This window comes from Aedes albopictus, chromosome 3 (assembly GCF_035046485.1).
Source record: "Aedes albopictus strain Foshan chromosome 3, AalbF5, whole genome shotgun sequence".
NCBI classification, from domain to species: domain Eukaryota; kingdom Metazoa; phylum Arthropoda; class Insecta; order Diptera; family Culicidae; genus Aedes; species Aedes albopictus.
Window position 1 is genome coordinate 76,934,062 of NC_085138.1, and position 6,545 is coordinate 76,940,606.

Sequence of the window (6,545 nt, forward strand, 5' to 3'; positions counted from 1 at the left end):
TCTTTGATAGCAGTAGACACGTTTCACAGCGTTTTATGAATGATTCAACCTCCGAACTCATTCCAGGCCACCAGAAATGGACACGTAGGATTCTTTTGGTGGAACCGATTCCCATATGGCCCTGATGAGCCGACTCAATAGCTTTTGTTCGTAATTCTTCTGGAAGAACTATCTTGTCGCTTCTGAAAACCGAGCTTCCAAAAACACTAAGCTCCTTGGCCTGTGATTCATATCTGCGCAAACCATGCTCCCAGTGTCCTGTTTCAAGTGCAGCTCTTACTTTCTCCAACTCTGTATCCTTTTCCGAATGTTTCTCAATATCGTCCCAGGAAATTTCCATTGCTCCTGCATCGATAAAGTACAGCAAATGATTGGTGGCGGCTTCCTCATCAAACGATTTGATTGGCTGACTTTGTTCGACCAATCTGGACAGTGCATCTGCCACATTCATTTCTCCAGGTATCCTTTTGACATTGAAATTGTAGGGCGGCAGTCGCAATGCCCATGACTCTGCTCTTTTCCCAATTCTGTGCTGGCCACCAAAAATAAACTCATTCGATTCTGCATCAGTTCGTATTGTAAAGAACATACTCGTGAGGTACACAGAAAATCTTTCAACAGCCAAAACCATTGCCAAGGCTTCTTTTTGTGTCTGGGGATACTTCTGCTCTGTAACAGATAGCGCCTTTGAAACACACGCTATTACCCTCGGGTTAGATTCCTGGTCGAATTGGACTAATACCGCCCCCAAGCCAAACGGTGAAGCATCGACGAATAGTTCTGTGCGGTCGTCTCTGTTGAAATATCCAAGCGTAATGTTGTCCCACGCCTCATTTTTTAGGAGCTCAAATTCGTCATCGAGTTCCTGATTCCAGAAGAATCGATCAGCTCTTGCTAACTCTCGAAGCCTTATCGTTTTGTCTGCTCTGTTTGGGATAAATTTTCCGATAAAGTTGACCAATCCTAAAAAACTCTTCACCTCTGCAATCGACTCTGGATGCCTGAAGTTTCGCAAGGCTGAAATCTTCTCTTCTTCGATCTTCCATCCTTCAGCTGACATTACGAAGCCCAGAAATTCAACCGACTGCTTTCCGAAAGCGCATTTTTCTTCATTTATTTTGACATTATGGTTTTCCAAGCTCTTCATCACCTGTTCCAAGTTTTCGTCGTGTTCTTTCTTAGTACGCCCGAAGATCAATACGTCATCCAAGTAATTAATCTGACCTTCACATCCAGCAAGTACAACGGTTTGCAGAGTCTCCTGAAATATATCGGGAGCATTCGTCAGTCCGAACGGGAGTCTGCGAAAACGGTAGAGCCCATCTCCGGCGAAAAAGTTCGTTAAATGTCGTGAGCCTTCGTCCAACTCAATATGGAAAAATGCGTTCGTCAAATCAATGGTGGAGAACCACTGGGCACCATGAAGTTCCATCAGTATCGACTCAAGTGTGGGCATTTTGAAGGGAGTTCTATAGATACAGCGATTGGGTCCCCGCAAGTCGATGACGAGTCGAATGTCATTCTTTCCTTTGGGTACCACCAATAGGCAAGAACAGAATGAACGATCCATGTCCATAGTGACCTCTTCAATGATCCCGCTTGATAGAAGATAGTTAATCGTCTGTTTCGTAAGTTCCTTGAATGCTTTTGGAATGTGAGTGTACACATTACGAGCGGGCGGCATATTAGCATTATACTTCAACGACACTGGAGGAATGTTGAATTTTGGAAACTCTCTGGTTGAAACGGTTTGAATATAGCGTCCATTGGGCTGAAACTGGTGCCGTTTCTGCTGTCGTATAGGCACATTTAAACCAACGTCAAGGACTGAGTATCTGATCGCCGTGTTAAGCCCCAAAAGTGCTTTGAACTCATCCACCACGTAGAATTTTTCTACTGTTACTGGTCTATCGTGCGAAATGAACAACTCAGCGGAAAAATTGGCGACAACTTTGATTGGTTCAGGCATTGCATACACTTTCAATGGTGTGTCAGAAGAGGATTTCAGACCAATTATTTGAGACTTAGCGTTCTGATCGGCTAAAATCAGGTCGAAAGATGCCTTTGTAATGGTGTTCACTTGCGCACCAGAATCAATTAGAAATTTAACTCCAATCCCGGCAACTTTTGCTTCAATCGTTGCATTTGGAATTCTATGGCCACAAGTGGCCTGCATGTTGTTCACCTCTAGTGTATCAGATTCGGCGACTTGTGAATCGGTTTTAGCCTGTAAAATGATACGCAAACATTTAGATCAATATTTTATTTTATTTTATTTCAATTAGTTTATTTCAAATAAAACTTTTCTTTCAAGTTGTAATCCATTTAAGATTGTATCAATAAAACATGTTACTCCAAATCATCAATGTTTTGTACCTTTGGGTCTGGATCAGCTTCCGTTTTCGCACATTCGATGGCGGTAATCTTCCGTTCTACGGTAGTCTCCTCTTCCTCTGCGTGGCGTTTTAAGGGTCTTCTCTGCTCCAATGGGCTGTACTGATTCGATGGACAGCAACGAGCAATATGGCCATACTGTCGGCAAATTCGGCAGTCCTTCTTGATCGCAAAGCATTCGGATGATCGGTGATAAACGCTTCCGCACCTCCAACAGTTGGATTGTGAACGATTGTTGCCTCTCGAAAATCCTCGACCTCCTCTTCCACCACCACGGTTCGGGAATCTTCTGCCTCTTCCGTACGAACTGAAAGCTGTTCGTTGGTTACGATATTCCTCTTTGCTGTGAGACACCGCCGCAACCAATGACGAATCTCTTAGCCTTTGCCTCCTTAGAAACTCTTCTTCGCTTGATTTTTCAATCTCATGGTCCTGGATCAGATCGATGAGGTCCTTCATGGTACCTTGCTTCAGCCAATTCCGATTGGCCAGTGTCCGAACTCTAGCATCGTTAGCCCTTTGTGTGATAACTCTCACTACCGCCTCCATCTCTTCATCCGGTCCATAACCACACAGGTGACGCGCCGCACAAATGCAATGCTGTTTTCCGTAGCTCCTTGTAGCATCATCATAAGCTTTCCTCGTTGCGTTAGTGTGTACGCCCTGGATCCATAGTATCCGTCAAGTCGAGCCAATGCGTTCGAGAATGGGGCAGTTTGCTCATCCGGCATCTCTGGTGTAGAAGATGTCGTGCTCAAGATTTCCCGGAGCTTGGGGCCAGACTTGATCTTGAACACTCCGTATTTCATCCTTTCATCTGTAGCGTTGGCCAGCTGAAGCGACGAAACAAGCATGTCCTTCCAGTATTCGAATGCTTGTTTGTCAATTTCAGTTTGCCCTTCCGATGGTACGCATTCCGGTATGTTCAGTGAACCAAGTGACCAACTGTTCATCGCCGAAAGAAGTGGTCCATCAGAGTGGGCCGTGCTTGACGACGCCGGAATCCAGTCACTGCCATAGCCTGACAAACTTGCCACTTGCTCGCGGAGTGCGTTGTTCTTTTTGAGAACCTCGCTCAGTTCCTTTAGAAGGGACTTTTTCGAGGGCGTTCTGTAACGAATCACAAAATATTTGGATTAGCTCAATTTCCAAAGCAATTTTCTAATACACTCCGTCTTTTTCCACCGGAGGCATATTCGAAACTCGTCTATGTCCACCGAGTTCGATTCTTCTCTTTTTTTTGTAACTAGGCCTCCGTCTATTTCCACCGGAGTCTATGAAAACTTACTTTGTGGGAGCCAGCGGTCCGTTGAATGTTGCGCCATTGTCGCGACCGACATCTGACGAGTCCATTCTGATCGTTTGCCCAGCTATCTACTGGGTCGGATGACTGTCGCAAGAAAAACTCACGAATCGGAGAAAAGGCGCTCTGGGTGTGAACCTCGGCCCTGCGGGGTGGGAAGTAACAGCGAGAGAATTTTACAAAACCTCGCTGCTACCGTCAGCTTTGATCCAACTCTTAAGGGGCTGTCCATAAACCACGTGGTCATTTTTTTTGGGACTTTTCAAACTCCCAACCCGCCCCCCCCCCCCCCCCCCCCGTTAAAAAAGTGCCTATGTTGAAATAACTTGTGAAGCATTAAGATATTGTTAATTAACGTTCAAAATTTCATTCAATTCGGTTCACTGGTTTCCGAGATATGAAAGCTCAAAAATTAGTTAGCATAGCATAGCATGAATACTTGCACAAATCTTGGATGGAGTTGCAAAGTTGAATATATCTATTGACATTGCTGGTTTAATAGCGAATTTTCAATATATTCAATATTCAATATTTTCAATATACATGCAGTCATATAACAAAACAATAGAATATACAAAGAGTGCAATCAGAAAGATCTTACCTAGTTCCAGCTCGTCGTATGGTAGTCTTCAGACATTCAGTCGCTGGCCTTTCTTGAATCTATGGTCAAACTGATGCGTAGTCCTTCTGTGCGCTGAACAATCGAGATGTTGAGACGGTAATCAAGATTTTGTTGCTGGAATGTGTCTCGTTGATCCGTCATCATGTATGCAACTTACACATCCACGCATTTATCCGGTCTGCTGGAGTGTTCCCCACTTATATCGTCAGTTATTTTTCATTCAACCGTGAGCTCCTCGCCGGAACAATAAAAAAATGCCACTTGGAAAACGAAACTACAACTAACCCTTAGCACAGTCCCAAAACACAACACTCTTTCCTCGGTCGCGCTGTGGGAACCATTCATTTGCCTGGTATTGATGGAACTTTGTCTGCTCAACAAATCACTGAAATCCACTAGAATACAACTTCATGTCCAAAAATCATAAAAAAGCTAAAAAACTCCAAATCAAAAAAAAATCAAACGCAGAAAAAAAATGACAGCACCCGAAAGCTCAAAAATAAGATGTCTAAAAAATAGCGTTTTACGAAAAGGGTTCTAACTTCGTGAAAGATTAACCAATCGAGCTAAAATTTGTACCAATGATGCACATATAGTAGGTTGACAAACATTCAAAATTTGAGAATTTTTGATGCACTTTATAAAAAATTACTGCATGTTGAACTTTTTTGTGAGAGAAAAAAAAGTTGCCTATCCCAAACAATGAAACATTTCTAAATTTATTAAAAATGAAAATAGGATTGACCACCCGCAGATGTATCACCAGACCAGCTACACTCACACAAGGAACCAATGAGATAGCTGCTTGGGACGAACAGGCATCTTCAGTGTGTGAGAGTATTGATGATCTTCTATTTTTTTTTTGGGCGAAAACGGCGCCTAATACGTGTTTCAGGTCGATGTGGGGATGGGGAGATGAGTTTATTTTTGACATAGGGGTTCCCGCATCGGTGCATAGATGCCAGGCGTAAAGTGATAGATTGTGCGAATATTGCTGTGGAGTGGCACAGTTTGCTTGATTGCATAGCTTGAAGGCGTTATATGATAGATTTACACTGTGCTGTGAAAGTTGGAAGGAAAGGAAATGGCTTTTTCAATCCGTTTCTGGTTCTAGCGACGGCTTTGAACATACGTTCATACATGAGATGTGTGATTTAGATGTAGCGAAGAGAGTATAGAGTAAGTAGATAGAAAGATACAAAGTAGGAGGAAAGGGACAAGCCAGAGATTGAACTCAGGTCCTTCTACATATGAATCAGAAGTGGTAGCCACTATACCACCAAGCTCGTAGAAAGAGAAATTTCTAAATTTATTTCACACAAAGTTGCCTACTTATAAAGCTTTCCAAGTTTTTCAAATTAGGATAAAGAATAAGACAAGTTTGACTAAAACTGAATCTCTCTATTGTAAAGCTCAATCAAAAACCAATTTGTTCTTAAATCCAGACAATGAAAAAGAAGGTGTAGTATTTAGTAAAACACCGCTTGTTGTTTCAGAGTACAGTATACAAGTGACGTTTATTTAAGTTGATCCTAAATCACAGCCTACTCAGCCTACTACATCTCTCCTTATCTTTAATTAAATTGGATATAACTTTACATGATTTCGTTCTAATTACAACAATATAGTCTATGAACAAGTATTCATAAATTTCTTATACTCGATATGCTTGATTGATTGCAGAAAGGTTATGTAAGGACTGTTCATTAAAGAAAGTGGACACCTGTTTTTCAATAGAAAATATTTATTTTCGAACAAATTCATAAGTTTATTTTTTATCAATGACTATCAACATACATGTGGCCGAATTCACGTGGGATTGAACATTTACTTCGTATTTCTGAAGAACGCTAGGACTTTCCTCTTGATACCTCCCATTAGATTCTGCACAACTTTCTTTGTAACCTTTCGTTGTGCCACAGACCAAATTTTCTTGAATCAATCAACATAGCTTGCTTCTCTTCCATCTTTCTTGAGATGCCGCTTAATTATTGTCCACTATCTTTCCACAGGACGCAGTTAAGAGAAGTTTGGTGGATTTTGCCATTTTTCGACGAAACCGACTTTTTCCGTCTTGAGCATCTCTTGTGTAGAAGAAACGAAATAAGCGGATGCCGGATCCTGTCAAAACAATGGAGGATCCGTATGTTTCCGGTAGATGGGTAGAAGTCGTTTTTTGATGCATTCTTCTCTGTTATTTTCACCGTTAATTGTTCCCGTTGTGAA